Consider the following 21,189-nt stretch of genomic DNA (forward strand, 5'->3'; position numbering starts at 1 on the left):
GATAGTTTTAGGGCTTTGGGTTAAGGTTTTTTTTTTAGGTTTCTTGTTTTGGGGTTTAGGATTTTTGGATTAAAATCTATTCTTTTGTATTTGATGTTTGGGTTTTTGTATTTTGGGCATATTTTTTAGTTTAATTACCCTTGTAGAGGTAGGGGCTGAGCACCACCCCCATGCTTTATCATAAATAAAAACAAAACAACAAAGAGGGGGTCATAGACCAAACCTCCAGGCCTAATGTGGTTCAAAGTCAACTTCCAAAAAAGGAAATCGACTAATCCCCTTACATAATAAAGGGATACTATCCCTTTATAATTAAAGTAAAATAAAAGACTAAACATATTCAAAAAAGTTATATTTTATAATACAGCTAAGTTGAAAAGGTTGCACCTTAACTCAAGGAGGTTCTTTAATATTCTTGAGCTTCTTTCTTCTGAAATTTGCTATTTTCTATAGATCTATATTAAGGTACGCTCTCACTTACTTTGTCATATGCTAACTATTAAAGTATTTTTGAGGACTAGTGAGTGCGTGACTATGTTTTGCTAGAGTATCAGCTACAAAGTTTGTCAATGTGTATGTGTGTCTGCATCTGAAGTCCTGTATCTGTCGTATGATTGTTTGTAGCTTTTGTACCTTTGTATGTATGTTTCATGGTTGATTGTGTCTAGACATGATACAATCTAGTACTATCTTAGGGTTGAGTTCCTGTAGCATGTTTCTGTGTCCCAATTCCAGTGCCCATGTCATGCCAAATATAGCTCCGTCCATTCCGTTTTATTGTTAATTACTTCCCCAAGTGGTGTTGCAAATGCTATCAACATTTCTCCTAAGCTATTTTGTATAATTCCCCGTGCTCCTATTCTTCCAGAGTTACTAAATGCACTTCCATCATCGTTGAGTTTCACCCATTTTATCAATGTTTTTTTCAAGATTATTAACTACTTGGTTTTTATGAATGCAGTTCTCTCCCATTTGAATTTATTCCCTCTAGTTTGAAGGCCAGTTGATGTGTGGGAAAGTTGTTTGCATGAGCCTTTAAGTGTCTGTGTAGATAACATACTTTACTTTATTCCTACTGGATTGTTTCCCACTATGTACACTGGCGCGCCTGTTCTTTTATAGGTTCCAGCAGAACAGAATTGGTGCAGCCTGAAGAAGCAGTCTTTGAACTACATTTTTATGTATTGTTGTCCACCATTGCATTAAAAGGTGAGTCAGGGATGTGTGGTGTGGTTTTATGCCCGCCATTGCTGCAAAACTTCTCCTTATGTGTGTGGCAAAGTATCCAATATTGAAGGTGTGCTGAATGGTGTCCAAGCCTGACCTTTTACATAAAAAATAATTGACTGGATCAATCACGAAGCCTGTTAGTGTTCCGTTAGTTTGGATTTTACCTCTTAAAACTCTCCATAAAAGAAAGGAAACTTTTAAAGGGATACAATTGTGCCAAACGATTGAGTTGAATATGGAAGTGCTTCTCTTTTCTCTAATCGAGTTTGACTCAGATCAGGAAATGAATTTTCCATCTTTGCATGGATTCCAAATTCCATGACTTGGGATCCCATGTGTGATGTGAATATCAGTAGCTTGGAAGTTGGCTAATTGGCATTGGGGGGCCTGGTGCATCAGATTATTACAGATCCATTGTTCTTTGACCCAAAGGCTTAAACAACATCATTGTTGAACCTGTTATTCTCGTTTGCCAGTCTACTCAATGGGACAATGCCCAGCCAGTTGTCCCACTAGAAAGAAGATGTGCCTAAGTTTATATTGCATTGGACGTTTTCTTCCACTTTGTGTTTGTTGTGCATAAGTTGTTTCCATTTAAGGGAGTATATAGTATAACTTTTTTTACTAATAGGATTGGACCTCTGGCAGTATTTAGCCTTCAAAAATTCTCCACACAAAGATTGCTTGGCTCTGAAAATCCACCATTGTTTACAGTGGAAGGCCTTGATTACATCTTGTAGATTTCTGAATCCAATGCCTCCTTCTTCAATACGGAAGCTTAGATTCTTCCAAGATGACCAATGATATTGTTTATTGTATTCTCTCCAACCCCATAAGAAGTCATCCATAAGGCTTTGGATTTTTTTAAGGACAATGCAAGGAGGAGTGACAATATATAGTAAGTGAGTTGGGAGGGATTGTAAGACATGTTTGATCAAGATAACCTTACCTCCATAACTAAAGATTTTAGTATGCCAACCTGTAATTCTGTTGAGCACTTTTTTGATAATATTAGAGAAATGAATTATTATGGTCCTTCCAACAAATAAAGGGCATCCTAGATAAGTAATAGGACCCTGTTTCTGTTTGAATCCAGTCACTCTTCTAATTCTATTTCTAGTGCTGTTGAATGCATTAGACTGAATCTTAATTGACTTTTTTCTTTGTTCACCATTTGGCCTCAGACTTCCTCATACGACTTTAGAGTTTGCATAATAAGTTTTAAAGTCTTAATCCATTCTGAAGTGAAGAGGATAATATCGTCTACAAAACTAAGGTAGTTCACTTGGGGGCCTCTCTGTTCCATTAAGAAACCATGATAACATGGTTGGGGATGGAGATCGTTAAGTGATGGATAGAGAACCTTTGCACCTAAAATAAATAGGGCTAGAGATTGTGGATCACCTTATTTGAGCCCTCTAGTTGAGTGGAACAAGCCATATCTCTTACCATTGACAATAACAGATTACCAATTATTAGACATGATCCTCCATACCATGTCAATGAATACTTCATTAAACCCCATTCTTCTCAAGACTAGATAAATGTACGATTAAGATACCCTATTATATGCCTTGGCCATATCTAACATGATTTTAAAATTACACCCAATATTAGGTTTCCTTATCTGATGAATAATTTCCTTGGCTAACATGATGTTTTCCGAAATACTCCTTCCTTTTACAAAACCAGATTGGTTAAGAGAAACCAAAGTAGGGAGAATGGGACCTATTCTAGTGCTTATCAGTTAGGAGATAATTTTGCTGGTGAAGTATCCCAAACTTATGGTTCTACACTCTTGCGTTTTGTTGGGGTTATTCACTTTAGGTAGTAAAAAATCCATGAGTTGGAGAAATACTTTTGTATCATTTGACCACTGAAAAAATCCTGTATCACTCCTATAAAATAATGTTTATTATGCTCCAATATTTCTGGAAATATTGCCCATTCATTCCATCTAGACCAGCTGCAAAATTAGGATTCATAGAAAATACCACTTCCTTCAACTCATCAAAAGTAGGAGTAGTAGTGAGGGTGATATTTTGACCTGGAATAATCATTATCGGAATGCAATTTAGAGCTTGTTCATCAATAAGGTTATTCTCTTATGTGAAGGTGTTATTGAAGTGTTCAAAGGCATCTTTGACAATGTTGTCATCTCCTTGTATCCATTTCCCATCCCCCTGGTAATCCTTTGAATAAACAATCTTCTTCTTCTTCCTCTTATTAAGGAATGGAAGTATTTTGTGTTGCCATAACAATCTTTCAACCAGTGGAATTGACTTTTTTTCTTTAGAATGGAGTCCTCATGCTTTACAAATTTGATGTATTCTGCAGTCAATTCATGCAGAGAAGTTCTACTTACTTAAGTGTTATCCTGAATTACTTTTTACCCAGCCTGTTTGACCTTCTCCTCAAACTCCTTTGACTTTGGTGAAAATGTCTCCGAATTCCCCCCTTGACAAAAATCTAAGGGTGTTAGATAGTCTTTTTAATTTCTAATGGAATTTCCACATGTTTTTACCTTCCATAGGTCTGTTCCATCAAGCTTTAACATTGATAAGGAACGTAGGTTGATCAGTCCAACAATTGAGGAAGTTAAAGCATTTGATGTGATTTTGTTCTCTGTTATTCGTTTCCATTAATAGTTGACACTGATCAGACCCCATTGAAGGGAAATGGGACAAAACCTATATCCAGCCTCTTCAAAATTCGGTGATGTATGCCTCACTTGTTAGAACAGGTGAATTTCTGTCCAATGAAACAAAAGTCTAGTACACCACATTGTTCAATTATAAAAATGAAATCTAAACTCTTTTATATTTTATAAGGAACTTCTCCTAATTTTTTCATCAATGGAAGTAATAACATTAAAATCTCCTACTGCACTCCATGGTTTGTTATTTTCAGCAGCATGATATAATATTCTATCCCCTAGAGGTCTTCTGATATGATCCTTACACTTGGCATACATAAAGGTTGTGAAAAACTTTGTGTTGACTTCATCTTGCTTATCTCACATGTGATTTGTTATTCATCCTCTTCTAGTATGACATAGTCAGTTTCAGAATCCCAAAAAAGACAGATTTTACCATTATTGTTACTTACAGCATGTTCCATAGCTAGTTCATTTTAATACTTCCAATATGGTTACTATTAGAAAAAGGTTCCAAGATAGTAATGATTGATAGATGATGTCTTTTCATGAGTATTTTTATTCTTTACAACACCCCTTTAGTGTTGATCCCCCTTACATTCCATATAAGTGTACTAATCATTGAGATGAATTGGAAGTGTAGAGTCTAGTATTTGGTCTGCGTGTTATGACAGTGTTGACGTCTTGATTTTTGAAATGAAATTTTCCTGTTGTAGTCCCCTTGGAGATAATCCCCGATTTTAGGTAATTTTCTTGATTTCATCTTCCAAATTTTGATTGTCATGAGGGCTGAAAGCTTTAATTAATGACTCATAAATCTCAACATCATCATCATCAAAATACTGTAAAGATTGATTATCCCTTTCAATTTTGTCTTTAGAATTGTCAACCTTTTATTCATCAATATTGGGCATTTGATTGACTTGGCAGGTCATGGATTGCTTATCCGGAGGTTCAGAAGGTGGTGTTGTCATATATTGCGTCTGTAGAGGAACAATATCTATAACTTGTTGATCATCCACGTAAATAAACTTTTTACAGATTTCCCCCTCTCCATTCTGTTCTTCTTGTTGCCTTGTCTCATTTTGGGCATTTTGTATCTTTTTTCCTACTTCTCTTTTTTCTTACTCGGTTTTTGATTTCTCTTAAAAGTTTTGTCTTGGTCGCTAGTATTTCCATTTGTCCTCATATCCTTGGTACTAGATTCGTTTTTTTGAGCATCTTTTCTCTTCCCTTTGTCGGTTTTTTTCCTTTGCCTTTTTTTCATCTTTATATGAGAATTCCCATATGCATGTTTTTGTTGCATTTTGTGATTTTTATGATTTGTTTCAGTTGTTGCAAAGGATTTATGGTCAGGACTATGGTCAGATTTCTTACCTTCATGCAAAACATGAGGCGATTTCCCCCCTTTGAATACCCCTTCCTGCAAGTTAGTGAGCTTCCCTGACTTCCCCCTAGTTATCCCCCTTTTAATTTCGTCAACACATTTTGCATCATTGCTATTATTTCTATTAGAGTTAGGTTGTATAGCTTTGATACCTGTGTTCATGTTTGAGATGTTTCATTGTTGTCTTTGTTCCTTTGTGTACCTTTGTGATTCTTGTATTGTTGCTTCTTTCATATTGGTAGTTCCTTAGTTTTCCTCATTTCCTTGATCATGTCCTTATTCATGCATGTTCAAGTTAGAACTATTATTTTGATATACAATGTTAGTTATACCTGTTTTCAGCTTACTGTGTGGTTGATGTTCACGTGTCCTTTGATTTGTGGTGATGTAGCCTCCATGCAGTTTTATGATTTTTGTCCTCCTGTTGCTTATTGTTCTTCTTCATTTGGACTTGCCATTACTCTTCTTTTTCCTTCTCCGGCTGACTTGGTATGTTTGTTCCTTTGTGATTTTGTTATTGTCTGTCTTCTGTTTCCCCCATGTTGCCGTTTTAGTTCTTTTCCTCTTTGTTGCTGCTCTTCTAGACTTTTTTTTCTATTTGTACCTCTTTCCTCTTTCAGTTTTCTTCATCATGGACTTTGAAGTTTTATTCATCTATGTCATGGCCCTAATGTTTGAAGTAATCATAGTAACGAGGTATATACTCATATTCCACAAGTTTCCATCTTCCAATGGTGAGGTTCTTCTTATGTAAGCCAAGCCATATATGTTTGGGTATTTTGTTAGTTAGATCTATCTGCATTTTCACTTTGGCCATACCTTCTTTTGATCTTTTGAATGAAGCCATGTCGATATATAGGACTTTGCCTAATGATTCTAGTAGAGGAGTCAAGAATTGTTTCTTAAAACAGTGCCATGGTAGGCCTAGCATTAGTACCCAAAAAGGAATAATGGATGTTTCTTCCTCTAGTCAAAAGTGTGGAGTCCATTTTTGTATCCTCATTAGCTTGACCTCTATTCTCATTCTTTGTTGTGTCCATACAGTATTATAATAAAGTTCATTTTGCAAGTATATAAATATAAAGACATGCTTAGAGTTGTAATGATCTATGTGGAACCCCCCCCCCCCACTCAATTGTGCTTCAATGATGAAGATTTTTCATACAAGTTCCACTTTTGGCATAGTAGTACTAAATTTTGCTACTAGTGTATAGTTGAAGTCAACTATCAACCCATTCATTTAGTCATTCATGTAAAACATCACATCCAGGTACCCCTGTTTGGTGGTGTGTTTTGGGGAAACCAACTTTATCAGAATTTCTTGAGTTTCATGAATTGTCTCAATTTAGCAGCCAGTATTTGGACAATTGTATACGGAGCTAGGGCAACATTTTTTTCCTACTTGTTACTATGGTGTGCACTAGGCTGAGCATTACAGGTAGCCTGTTGGGGTCTGGTTTTGCTGCTGATTTCTTTTGACTGGGTTGATTGTTTTTCAAAATTATTGGAGATTTTGGGAAAGGCTTTGTGATAGCTACTTAGATCAGAATTACCCCTTCCTGAACTCCCTTGATCCTTATTTACCCTGACATTTCCAGTAATTTTTTTAAGTATAACATGTGTTAGATTTTTCCCCTAACACCTGGTCTCATACATTAACCACTTTCTGTTCCTTTGTGTCAGTTTTATCAAAGTGCATAGAATTGTCTAACTGATTATTCGAATAGTTGAGAGAGTTACCTGGTGCAATATTTCCCACATTGCTATCTTTGGCTTGTGCTGTGTTATCTATTGTGGTTTTCCCCAGCTTATGATCCGGGTTAGGTATATTAGTAAAGTTAATGTTAATTGTCTTACCTTGGTGTTGTTGTCCTTCGCTAGTTTGGGATGTGGGAAACAGTTTGACTTCAAATGAGAATCGAGAGCTGCTTTTTACCTCAACAACTTTTGCAATATCTTTCTTAGACCTGTGTGGAGTATCCTGGTTGTTTCGGGTTTATTTGTCATTGAACTTCATATCCTCAGGTTGCACATCAATATTTTGTTCCTTATTCAGGTGGTTCAATTGTTATTTACCGTTACAGTTAGATTAAATCTCAATATAGGACTCATTAACAATTTTCTCACTATTAGAACAGAGTTTATCCATTTTTGCATTTTGGTTCTGATGTTTACTATTCGATTGTTATTTTCCTTTTAGTTTTGAGTAAGGCTAGCTGATATGTTAGTGAGATGAATCTTTTCATCTACCCTTTCCATCTCTTTATCGTCACAAAATTCCTTGTCACTTTTTTCGTGAGCTTGGTCACCTTTGTGGCACCGGCGACTTGCCCAACCAAACTACTTGAAATTGTTGTGAAGTCTACCTCATCATTGGGAGAGTAATCCCCACTGTTCAAATGGTTATTCAATTGCTGGGAAATAGCTCGAACTGGAGGAAGGCGCTCAGACACTTTTCCGTTCATTTCTCTAGAAAACCTTTCTTTGATCTCTCCATCAACACGATGGAATTGACTAATTTTTTAGGATGTTGTAGCCCTAAACTTTTAACATCGTTCCCTGTAATCATAATTTCTTGACTCATCCTTGCTTTGCCTTAGGAAATAATTTTTTGAGTCCCGCCTAATTCCTTCTTTGAAATCACTGAATTGACCACTTCATTGTTGCTCGATTTTGCAAAAGAAGCGTTTCAATTAGAGAGTGATAATGGTTGGGTTCGGTTCCTATGTAGCTTGTGCATAGATTGAGGTTGCTCCAGTGGTCGCATTCTGTCTATCGACGGCTAAGCGCCATCCGTCCAGCTGGAGAATCCATTTGGTAATGAGCCACTAGTATTAGACGTTAGGCATCCTTGAGAGGGTTTTTCTTAGAAATATATATTAGCGAGAGAAATAAAATTTGGAAATCAAAAAATGATGATATTTTTGGCTTTGTGTTTAGGGTTCATGGTTTAGTGTTAGAGTTAGGGTTAGGGTTAGGGTTAATGTTAAGGTTTGGGTTAGTGTTAGGGTTTAGTTTTATTTGAAGTTTTAATATTTATACTTTAGGATTTGAAGTTTAAAATCTATAGTCTAGTGTTTAATGTATGTGTTTTCATATTTTGGACTTAGAGTTCTTATTTTGACTTAAGGTTTAGGGTTTATGGATTAGGGTTAGGGTCTGGGTTAGGGTTAGGATTTGGGTTAGGGTGAAGGTTTTTTTTAGGTTTTATGTTTCATGATTAAGCATTTGAGGTTTAAAATCTATGGTTGAGTATTTAATGTTTGGGCTTTGGTATTTTTTCCTTAGAGTTTAAGTTATGGTTACAGTTAGGGTTAGGGTTTAGGTTAGGGTTAGGGTTTAAGGTTTTTTATGTTTTTGGGTTTAGGTTTTAGGATTTCAGGTTTGATATTAATTGTTTAATGTTTGGATTTTGGGTTAAGGGTTTAGAGTTTAGAGTTAAGGTTAACGATTGGGTAAGGGTAAATGATAGGATTGTGGATAGGGTTTAGTGTTTTTTTAGGTTTTTCGGTTTTGGCATTTAGTATTTTGGTTTAAAATGTATGGTAATGTTTGGGTTTTGGCATTCTGGCTTGGGGTTCAGGTTTTAATGTTTAGGGTTAGGGTTTATGTTAGGGTTAGGGTTTTGGTTTGTTGTTTAGGATTTGAGGTTTAAAGTCTATGGTCTAGTGTTTAATGTTTGTGGTATCGTATTTTAAACTTAGATTTTTTCTTTTGACTTAGTGTTTAGGGTTTAAGGTTTAGGATTAGGGTCAGGGTTAGGTTTAGGATTAGGGATAGGGTGTAGGTTTTTTTTAGGTTTTATGGTTCATTATTTAGCATTAGAGGTCTATAATCTATGGTGTAGTATTTAATGTTTTGGTTTTGGTATTTTAGGTTTGGGTTTTAGGGTAAGGGTTAGGGTTTTGGGTTTTTAAGCTTTCTAGGTTTAGGGTTCTTGTATTTGAGGTTTAACATCGATGGTTTAATATTTAATGTTTTGGTTTATGTATTTTTGGCTTGAGGTTTAGGGTTTATGGTAGGGTTAGGGTTAGGGTTTAGGTTGTTTTTTAGGTTTTAATATTGGGGTTAATGATTTGAGTTGTAATATTTATGGCTTATTAATTAATTTAACGGCTTTGGTATTTTGAGATTATGGTTTAGGGTTTAGGGGTAGGGTTAAGGATAGGGTTAGAGTTTGTATTTATGTTAAGGATATTGTAGGTTTTAAGGTTTAGGGTTTGTTTTAGGTTAAGGTTTTGGGGTTTAGGATTTTCCATTTAAATCTATGGTTTAGTGTTTAATATTTGGGTTTTTGTATTTTGGGCATGAGGTTTCGGGTAATTGGTTTTGGGTAAGGGTAAGGGTTAGGTTTAGGGTAAGGTTTAGGGTTAGGGTTTACTTTTCCTTAGGTTTTATGGTTTGTGGTTTTGGATTTGAGGCTTAAAATCAATGGTTTAGTGTTTAATGTTTGTGTCTTTGTATTTTGGACTTAAGGGTTTTTTAGTGTTTAGGGTTGGGGTTGAGATAATAGTTAGGTTGTTCATTTTTTTAGGTTTTATGCTTCGTGGTTTATCATTTAAGGTTTAAAATTGATTGGTTAGTATTTAATGTTTTTGTTTTTGTATTTTAGGCTTAGGGTTTTGGGTTTACGGTTTAGGTTAGGGTTAGGGTTAAGGTATGGGTTTGGGTTAAGGTGGGCTTAAGTTTTTTTTAGGTTTTAGGGTTCGTGGCAATGGATTTGATATTTAAAATCTATGTATTCGTGTTTCATATTTGGGTTCTCATATTTTGGAGTTAGAGTTTTTTTTTTGGACTTAGAGTTTAGCTAGTTTAGGGATAGGGTGTAATTTTTTTTTAGGTTTTATGTTTCTGGGTTTAACTTATGATGTTTAAAGTATATGGTTTAGTATTTAATGCTTTGATTGTGGTATTTTGGGCTTAAGGTTTTAGGTTTATGGTTTGAGGTTCCAGTTAGGGTTTATGTTAGGATTACGGTTAGGATTAGGGTAAGTGTTTTTGTTTTTTTAGCTTTTTAGGTGTAGGATATAGGATTTGAGGTTTAATATCAATACATTAGGGTATAATGTTTTGGTTTTTGTATTTTGGGCTTGGTGTTGAAGGTTTACATGGTGAGGGTTAGATTAATGTTAAGGTTTAGGTTGCTTTTAAGGTTTTAGGGATTTAGGTAAATGATTTGAATTGTAATATCTATGGATTAGTGTTTAATGTTAGGATATTGTATTTTGGGCTTTAGGTTTAGGGTTAGGGTTAACAATAGCGTTATGGTTAGGGTTCATGTTAGAGATAGGGTTAGGATTAGGATTTTTTGGGGTTTGTTTAGGTTTTAGGTTTTGGGGTTTAGAATTTTTTGTTTAAAATCCATGGTTAGTGCTTATTGTTTGAGTTATGATATTTTGGGCAAGGGGTTTAGGATAATGGTTTTGGGATAGGGTTAGGGTTAAGGTTAGGGTTAGGTTAGGGTTTGGAGTTTAGGGTATGTGGTTTAGGATTTGAGGTTTAAAATCTATGGTTTAGGGTTTGATGTTTGGGTATCATATTTTGGACTTAGGGTTTTTAGTTTGGACTTAGAATTTAGTGTTTAAGATTTAGGGTTAGGGTTAGGATAATAGTTATGGTGTGTTTTTTTTTTAGGTTTTGTGGTTCAGGGTTTAGCATTTGAGGTTTAAAATCTATGGTCCAGTATTCAATGTTTTGTTTTTGATATTTTGGGGTTAGCATTTTGGGTTGATGTTCAGGGTTAGGGCTAGGATTAAGGTTTGGGTTAGGGTTAGGGTTTTAGGGTTTTCTTAAGTTTTTTGATTTAGGGTTTAGTATTTGAGGTTTAATATCAATGGTTTAGTATTTTATGTCATGGTTTTTGAATTTTGGTCTTGGGGTTTTGGGTTTATGTTAAGGTTAGGGTTAACGGTAATGTTAGGGTTAGGGTTTAGGTTGTTTTTTTAGGTTTTAGATTTTGGGGTTACGACTTAATTGTAATATTTATGGTTTAGTGTTTAATGTTAGAGTTTTGGGCTTTGATTTAGGGTTTAGAGATTAGGGTTATGGCTAAGGATTTTTTTAGGGTTAGGGTTCATGTTAGTGATAGGGTAAGGGCTATGGTTTAGGGTGTTTTTTGAGGGTATTTTTTGGACTTTAGGATTTTATGTTTAAAATCTATGGTTTAGTATTGAATGTTTGGGTTTTGGTAATTTTGGGCTTGCGGTTTCAGGTTAATTGTTTAGGGTTAGGGTTAGGGTTACGGTTAAGGTTAGGGTTTCGGTTCGGGTTTAGGTTTTTTTTTTATGTTTTAGGGTTTGTGGTTTATGATTTGAGATTTAAAATCTATGTTCGATTGTTTAATGTCTATGTTTTTTGTAATTTGGACTTAGAGTATTTATTTGGTCTTAGGGTTTAGGGTTTAAGGTTTAGGATTAGGGTCTGCGTTATGGTTAGGATTAGGGTTAGGGTGTAGTGTTTATTTAGGCATTATAGTTCATGATTTAGCAATTGAGCCTTAAACTCTATGGTTTAGTATTTAATGTTTGGGTTTTGGTATTTTCAGTTAAGGGTTAGGGTTAGGGTTTTAGGTTTTTTAGGTTTCTCAATTTAGGGTTTAGGATTTAACGTTTAATATCAATGATAAAATTTTTAATTTTTGGGTTTTTGTATTTTGGGTTGGGGTTTAGGGTTTATGGTAGGGTTAGGGTAAGGGATAATGTTAGGGTTACGGTTAAGGTTGTTTTTTAGGTTTTAATGTTTGAGGTTATAGATTTGAGTTGTAATATTTGTGGTTCATTGTTTAATTTAAGGATTTATGTTATTTGGGTTTACGGTGTAGGGTTTAGGATTTAGGGTTAGAAGTAAGGATAGGGTTAGGGTTACGGTTTATGTAAGTATAGGGTAAGGTTAAGGTTTAGGGTATTTTGGTTTTAGGTTTGGGGGTTCAGGATTTTTGGTTTAAATCTATGGTTTAGTGTTTAATCTTTGGGTTTTCTTATTTTGGGCATGGGGTTTTGTGCTAATGGTTATGGGTTAGGGTAAGGGTTAGAGTTAAGGTTAGCAAAAAATTTTCTTTGAGGCCCAATGATATCTTTTCCTATTATTTTCCAACCCCAGAAAAAATCAGCAAAAAGTATTGGAATCCTTTCAAGTACAGAAGAAGAAGGAGTTACTGCGGATACTAAATGTATAGGAAAAGCCTGCAGCACATGTTTGTAAGAACTTCGTTGGCACCATAATTTGGTTATTTTTTTTGCCATCCTGTAATCCTGCAAACAACTATGTTAAAAATGTCAGAGAAATAGATATTCCTAGGCCTACCAACAGATAAGGGGTAACCTAGCTATGTGAAAGGGACCTTATTTTGTCTGAATCTTATGAGTCTTTTTATTCTGTCTCTTGTGTTGTTTAAGGCATTTGAGTGAAGGATAAAATGACTCTTGTCTCTATTGATAGGTTTCACTGAAGTATTTTCATACTCCTTAAGCGTATGCATTAACATTTTTAAAGTGTTGCATCTTCCAGAATTGAACAAGATTGTATCATCTGCAAAACGTAGATGATTCACTGGAGGACCCCTTATTTCAATGTAGAATCCATGATAATCAGGGTGACTGTGTAGCATGTTGAGGGACCTTGATAGGACTTCTGCACCTAAAATAAATTGGGCAGGTGAGAGAGGGTCACCTTGCTTAAGTCCTCTAGTAGAATGGAAGAAGCCATATCTCTTGCCATTAACAATGATTGAGTACCAGTTATTGTTCATGATTCTCCATGCCATATCAACGAAGACTTTAACAAAACCCATTTTTCTAATAACCAGACAGGTATAAGAACATGGAACCCTGTCATAAGCCTTTGCCATGTCTAGTTTTATTATGAAATTCCTACCAATATTGGGTTTTTTGATTTGGTGAATTTTTTCCCGAGCTTACATATTGTTTTCGGAAATACTTCTACATTTATCAAAACCATATTGGTTAGGAGAAATAATGGAAGGATGGATAGGGCTAAGTCTCCTTTTCACTAGCTTAGAAGTAATCTTGCTAGTGATGTTGCTAAGACTTATAGGTCTGAATTCAGATAATTTGTTAGGATTACTCATATGAGGCAGTAATACAATGCAAGAGAGAGAAAAGTATTTAGGAATCATTTGTCAGCTAAAGATGGACTGAATAACTCCCATCAAGTCATACTTGATGCTATGCCAGCACTTTTGAAAGACATAGACATTCATTCCCTCCAGACAAGCTGCCGAATTAGGATTCATTGAAAAAACCACAATCTTAAGCTCATCCATGTAAGACATATTAGTGAGTTTAATATTTTATTCATCACTAATCATCCTTGGAATGCATTCCAAAGTGTTCTCATTAATAAGAATATCAGCTCCAGTAAAGAACTCTTTGAAATGATTACAAGCTGTCAAAGCTATATTCTTCTAACCTTCTATCCATTCCCCACTTTCAATTGTAATTTTGTGTATAAAGAGTTTCCTTCTTCTTCATCTTATCATTTAATGGAAGTATCTAGAATTAGTATCCCCTTCGTGAAACCACTACACCTGGGTTTTTTTTGCATTCAGCTCATAGAGGTTGGTTCTCTTAGAATCAATAGGGTCAAGGATGTATTTTTCTTCAGCTTTGTGGACCTGTTCCTCGTACAGCTTGACCTTTTGGAAGATATCACCAAATTCCTTCTTGCACCATGCATTAAGGGTACTAAACATCCTTTTCAGTTTTTGGTGAAATTTCCACATAGTATTGCGTTCCACCTCCTTTTTCGAGCAAGTTTCCAAAGTTTCCATGTAAAGAGGATTGTCAACCTAGAAATTAATGAATATGAAGTCCCTAATGTGATCATTTTCTTTTGAAACCATTTCCATAATGAGGGGGCAGTGATCTGACCCTGTAGATGATAAGTGGGTAATAGTGGTCTGAAGCATCCTCTCCATCCAAGAATCATTTACCAAAGCCCTATCCAATCTCTTCCAAGTTCTTTTTATACTACCCCTTTTTTGTCTAAGTGAACTTATGACCACTGAAACCAATGTCAATAAGGCCAAAGGCTTCAGTGACGTACTATAAAGTCAATGTTTTTCCTCATATCATAAGGTAGACCTCCCAATTTTTCTTCCACGTTATTTATAACATTGAAGTCACCTACAAAACACCAAGGCTTGGTATCAACAGTGGATTTTTGTAATATCATGTCCCAAAGAGGCTTTCTTAGGTGCTCTTTGCATTTTGCATAGACCAATGTTGTAATGAATGGACAATTTAAACCATTATGCTTCATTTCACAGGTGATTTGATGTTCATCTTCATCCAAGATATTACAGTCAATAGCACTGCTCCAACAAATCCTGATTTTGCCATTAAAATTACTAGTAGCATTCTCCATATTTAATCGAACTTTACAATTTTGAACATGTACACTATCTGAGAAAGATTCTAAATAGTTATGATGGAAAATTGATGAAGTTTACTTAATATTTTGAACCCTTCCAACACCCATTGAGTGTTGACTCCACTCACATTCCATATGAATGTACTAATCATTTGAAAGATCTAGAGGAAAATAACCTAGTGTTTGGTCAGCCTGCAGTGAAAAAATTGGCCTCTTGCTGCTTGAAAAGTTTGTATTGTTGAAAATTTCTTGGAGATAGTCCTTGACTTTGTGTTACCTATATATATCTCATCTTGTATATATTGGTCATAAGAAGGACTAAAAGCCTTAATTAAAGCTTCACTAGTCTCCTCATCACCATCCAGATCATTCAGGGATTGGTTGTCCCTTTCTACCTTATCTTCAGAGTTTACCACAACATACTCATCTATCAAAGAAACAGTATTTACTTTAAAAGGTTGTTCCCTCTTATCAGGTGGTTCAGTTGTTGAGGGGGGTATGTCCTCATCATGTATAGTATGAGTATGCATCGTTTTGTTTCCATTGGCCCTATTTTTGCATGGTTCCTCCCCTTTTCCCTGTTGTTGCTCATACTCATTTCCTTGTTCCTTTTAGAAGCATCCTTCTATTGTTTACCAGGATTATTTTTGCTGTTATGAGTGCTTTGATGAATATTAACATCTATATATTTCTGTTTGTCTTTTTCCATAGGAACTTTTCCAGTGTTTTCATTGTATTCTTTCTCTTTTTGTTGTTTTTCCTTGTGTTTCCCAGTCTTCAGTTGCTTGTTATTCCCTGTTTGAACCTATTTTTTCCTTTGTTGTTGTTCCAGTTTTTATTGATTATAATTTGAATTATCATTTGCTCGAAAGTTTGGACTATGGCATATGTTCAACCCCTCATGCAGAACATGAGGAAAACTCCCCCCCCTTTTGGTTACCCCTTCTTGTAAGTTAGTGGTTTCATCCTTTTTTTTCCCATCCATCCCTCCTTTTGCTCTATCAATCACATTCAACACATTATCATTTTGAATAAGAGAGTTATGTTGTATAGATATGATACATTAGCCCTTGAGGAAGGGAAAATTATCTGCAGTTCCTTATTCTAGGTACTGTTGTGTGTGTTCTCCTAGAAAATTGGCTTAGTCTTGCCTGTCGTATGTTCTTTATCTTCTTCCTTGTTTATTTCATGCTGAATATAGTGAAAGAATTACTTTCAAAAGTAGAAGGGTGACCTGTTTGTTGAGCAGAAGTAGGTAGATGTTCATTTGTAAGTTTGTTTTGTGCCTGGGTTGGTTTACAGACTGTCTTTGGAGCTCTGTCTTCCTGTGACTAGTTATTTTTACTTCTTTGTGTCTTCCATTACTCATTTCTCTATTGGTCTGCTTATTTATGCTTCCCTCTTTCATTGATATGTTGTTGTTGTCTATCTTCATACTCTTTATTTTGTGTCTGTTGATTCTCTTTCCCTTTCTGATTTTGTTGTTCCCATTTGTCTCTTTTCTCATTTTCTTTTTCATTTGTTTGTATGTAGTTTTCATCCCTTTTTTTTATTTTCACTCATCTTTATATGATTTTGATCATTTTGTGTCATCACATTATTAGTTAAACCCATATGAAAAAGATCAACAAACTCATCATCTAATTTTCCCAAGGCATTTTCATGGACATGGACAACATTGTCAATACTTTGAACTTGATTATGCATAGAGTTAGTGAGGTATACATACCTGATTGTTGTTCCTTTCTTTTTTTCTCGTTGAAATCTTGTTATAGTCCCTGCCTAGGATCACCATTAGTTACTTCATTATAGTTAATCATCTTACCTGCCTGTGATTATTCCTTTTTGCTTATTGTAATACCTACCGGTTTTACTCCAAATGAGAAAGCTTCAGTGTTTTCCTCTTTGTGTTACATTCTACACATACTTCGTGAAGAGTTTTCATTATGGTTGTAATCTAGAGATAAAAGATTAGATATATTCTTAAGATGAATGTCCTCTACATTAGCCTCTAGTACATCCTCCTCCTCGTTAACAGCTTTAGTACGAATATCATTTTGGATTCCAGATTTCATGTCCCAGCGACATAAACATTGTTGAAGTTGATTTTTTTATGAGGTGAAAATCTTCCCTAGGAAAATAAACCTCAGTTAGTATTTTTCTTTGAAACAACTGAGAAGTTTGATTTTTAGATCAAAAACTTTGAGACTGAGTTGCGACTTCCCCAAAATTCGTCGTTTTCATTCTCACCATTTACACTGTAGAATTTCTAGCTTTTAGAGTATGTTGTAGCTCTTCCTCGTAGAATCGTTCTTAATGTCATTGTAGTCTTGATTCAACTTAATGTCTTTCAATGAAATATTTTCATGATCCCCTGCTATTTCACTACTAGAACTCGCGCTCATCGCTTCATCAAATTGCGAGTTCCCAAAGTTTTGAGTTGAATAAGTGGGTGGTTCTTTGTTCATTTTGCTTGTCTGATTTGAACGCTCCAGTTTGAGCTAGTTCAGAGCTCGACAGGATGCCACCGACGACTCACACGCGATCTTCTTCTGGATGAACTAGCCATTTGAAGTTAGCGTTTAGAATTTGAGATAGTGTGTGTTAAAGTAAGAATTTTTAGAGAGAGAGAAAATTAGGAATTTGGAAAATGATATATTTTGGGCTTAGGGTTTTGGGTTTATAATTTAGGTTTGGGTTAGGGTATGGGTAAGGATTAGGGCTAGGGCTAAAGTTTTTCTTAGGTTTTAGTGTTTGTGTATAAGGATTTGAAATTTAAATCTATGGTTTGGTGATTCATATATGGGTTCTCGTATTTTGGACTTAGAGTTGTTTTTTTCAGTAAGGGTTTATGGTTTAGGTTAAGGGTTAGGGTGTAGGTTTTTTTTAGGTTTTATGGTTTTGGGTTTAACATATAAGTTTGAAATGCTAAGGTTTAGTATTTAATGTTTGGGTTGTCGTATTTTGGGAAAAAGGTTTCAGGTTTATGGTTTAGGGTTAGAGTTACGGTTAAGGTTAGGGTTTTGTTTTTTTTTAGGTTTTAGGTTTAGGGTTTAGTATTTGAGGTTAATATCAATAGTTTAGTGTTTAATGTTTTGGTTTTTGTATTTTGGGCTTGGGGTTTATGGTTTATGGTAGGGTTAGGTTAGGATCAATGTTAGGGTTATGTTTTAGGTAATTTTTTAGGTTTTAGGGTTTTAGGTTTAAGATTTGAGTTGTAATATATATGGATTAGTGTTTAATATTAGGGTTTTGTATTTTGGGATTTAGTTTTAGGGTTAGGGTTAAGGATAGGGCAATGGTTAGGGTTAGAGATAGGGTTAGGATTAGGGCTTAGGAATTTTTTTATTTTTTTTAAGAAAATAACCCTTGTGGTGGGACAGGGGCTGAGCAACACCCCCAGGACTTATGAGTAATAAAAACAAAGAATTACATGAACGGGGGCATACACCTTACCTTCTATCCTATGGTGAGTATAGAGATGGCTTACCAACTAAGGTTAGTCAACTCAACCTCTTAGAATGAGATGAAATATATAGAAAACCTAAGCATATAGAGAGGACTCCTCTCTTTATAGAAATTTTCTAAGAAAACATAAATGAGGACACTCTCCCTTTACACATATAAAAGAAAGCCTATTCAAATAACTATGTTAACTATACTCTTATGAATATTTTTTTTATTCCATTTGTCTGATGGTGAATCTTGATATCTTTGTTCCTCATCTTTGCTGAATCATGTTATCTTCAGTTGCTATTTTTGTTGTATCTTTCACCTTCCTTTTCTAATTGTAGTTGCAGGTAATATATAAAATTACTACTTGATATTAAAGCATTCTGATACTGCCTGCTATCTTTTTATCTGCCACAACACATATACCATTCAAGATACATAATATCTATATCAATACAATATATAATATATGTTTTAGGCTAATAATGTGAAGCATTCAAGCAGGTTGTTTGATCTTTCTCATTTTCTTGCGTTTTAAGTTTTGTACTCCCATTTTCTTCAGAATATAGCTACCTTTTTGAGCCTGTGGTAGTTTATTATAAGTATAATAATATTGTATGATGTACTGCTTATGACTATCTTTGGATAATATGTTTGTTGTAATGTTTTCTTCTCTATAAATATGTACACATGAAAATAAAATACATTGGTTAGTAAGCATTTAAAGTTCTTCTACTAACCTTTGTATTTTTCAAGGAGGCTTATCATTTTGTAATAACCACTTGGTCAATAATTATGAATCAATCTCAAGAATGATATTTTTATAACCATGTTGAATACACCAATACAGTCAATATGTAGCAGCTTGTACCTCTACCTAATTGTTTGTACCTTCCCCAAGAGGAATAGCAAATGCAAATATGATGTCACCATATTCATTTCTAAGAATGCCACCCCCGCTAATGTTTCCCGGATTATTCAGTGAACTACCATCTGTATTCAACTTATATTTATTAGTAGGAGGTGGTTTCTAGATGACTATATTAACCTTTATCTCATGATTGCCTTTTTCATGTAATTCTACCTGATTTGTCCATTTCCCAGGCCATTGACTATTAGGAAAAACAACGTTATTAAACAACAGAATATCCTTATGTATAAGGTATTTAACTTTGAAATTGCTGCAAGTCTTTCCCCCATATTTAGCACAGCACCTAATCTTCCACAAGTTCCAGCAAATCACAATCGGTAATATGTCTATAATAGCTCTATGTGCATCATTTTTCACTTTGGTGTTACACCAATGAATTAACCTATTATTCAAAGAAGAATATTGAACGTTGATTCGCATAGAACTAGCTAAGTATTTCCATATTTGTTGTGCAAAATTTCCTTGCAGGAAAATATGATCTACATCATCCCAACCTTGATTCCTACAGCTATAACACTTAACAGCTTCCACTCCAAAGTTTGCCATATTTTCATTAGTTGGTAACTTTAGTTTTAGAGATCTCCAAAGTACAAATGACATTTTAAAAGGCACATTTTTGTGCCAAATAATATAGTTAACCACTTCTTCATTACCTCTATATCTGCATACTTCCCAGGCTGAGGCACAAGTAAATTTACTTGATTCAGAAGGCTTTCAGATCTCTATGTCCTTAACTCCTTTTGATATTGAAATTTGGTATTCAAAATAAGAGGAATTATTAATGGTGGATCCTGCTGCCTTAACTTCCTTTCATTCCAATTCCCTTTAATCAGCAAGTCTTCAAGAGTATTATTACTCAAACTTGATATAGCATCAGTATACTTAGCCAATGCTCCAATTCCTAACCAATCATCCCACCAAAAGGAACAACTGCCAGACTTTATTTGCCATTTAATATGATCTTCAAGTTTGTGTTTATCATTCATCAAAAATTTCCAGACCAATGATTGACCAGTGTCAAACTTCTTTTCCACTAGATTATCTCTTTGAAAATACTTGGATTTAAGGAATTGTTTCCATATGGAATTGTGGATCTTAACAACCACCATTGTTTATATTGAAGTGCAATACATACATTTTTAAGCCTTCTAATACCAACTCCCCTTCTGATTGAGGTATACTCAAAGTCTCCATTGAATCCCAATGATACTTCTTATTATCAGAATTCCTTCCCTAGGAAAAATTAGATACAATAGAATCTATATATTTTATTGTAGTACTAGCAGGAGATATTGCAGCCATAATATGAATAGGAATAGAATGTAAAACATGTTTGATCAATGTTATTTTTCCCCCAAAACTGAGAATTTTTGTCTGTCAACCTCAAATCTTTTTTTAAATTTGCTCTACTAAATATGAGTAATATATTTTTTTTATCTTACAACATATACAAGGCAACCAAGATATATAATAGGACTCTCTTTCTGAGTAAAACAAGTAACGTGTTGAATAGTATGGATAATGTCTTGAGAAGTTTTATCTGGAACCAAAAAATAACTCTACTCTTAATTAATATGTTGTTGAGAAGTCTGTTCATATTCTTACAAAATATCCATAACTATATGCATATATATAGTATTAGTGGAGGTAAAAATAATCACATCATCCGCAAAATTTAAATAATTAATTTTAGGTCCTTTAGGATCCATGCCAAATCCTTTATAAGCAAAATTATTCTACACATTATTAAGCATTCTAGTCAAAACTTCTACTCCTAAAATAAAAAGAGCTGGAGATAATGGATCACCTTGCTTAAGTCCTATTGTTGAGTAAAAAAACCATGTCTATGACCATTAATAATAATTGAATACCAATTGTTACTCATGATTCTCCATACGAAGTCATTGAATATCTTCCCAAATCCAAATCTTCTCAACAATAAACAAGTAAATGTCCAAGACACTTTGTCGTAAGCCTTTGTCATATCCAGTTTAATAAAAACATTGTGACCTACATAAGGCTTCTTAATATCATTAATAATTTCCTGAGCCAGCATAATATTTTCAGTTATACACCTTCCTTTTAGAAAACCTAACTGATTGCCAGACATTATTGATGGAATAATACTTTCCAATCTGATGC

The sequence above is a fragment of the Solanum lycopersicum genome, chromosome 12, assembly GCF_036512215.1.
Source record: "Solanum lycopersicum chromosome 12, SLM_r2.1".
Classification (NCBI taxonomy): domain Eukaryota; kingdom Viridiplantae; phylum Streptophyta; class Magnoliopsida; order Solanales; family Solanaceae; genus Solanum; species Solanum lycopersicum.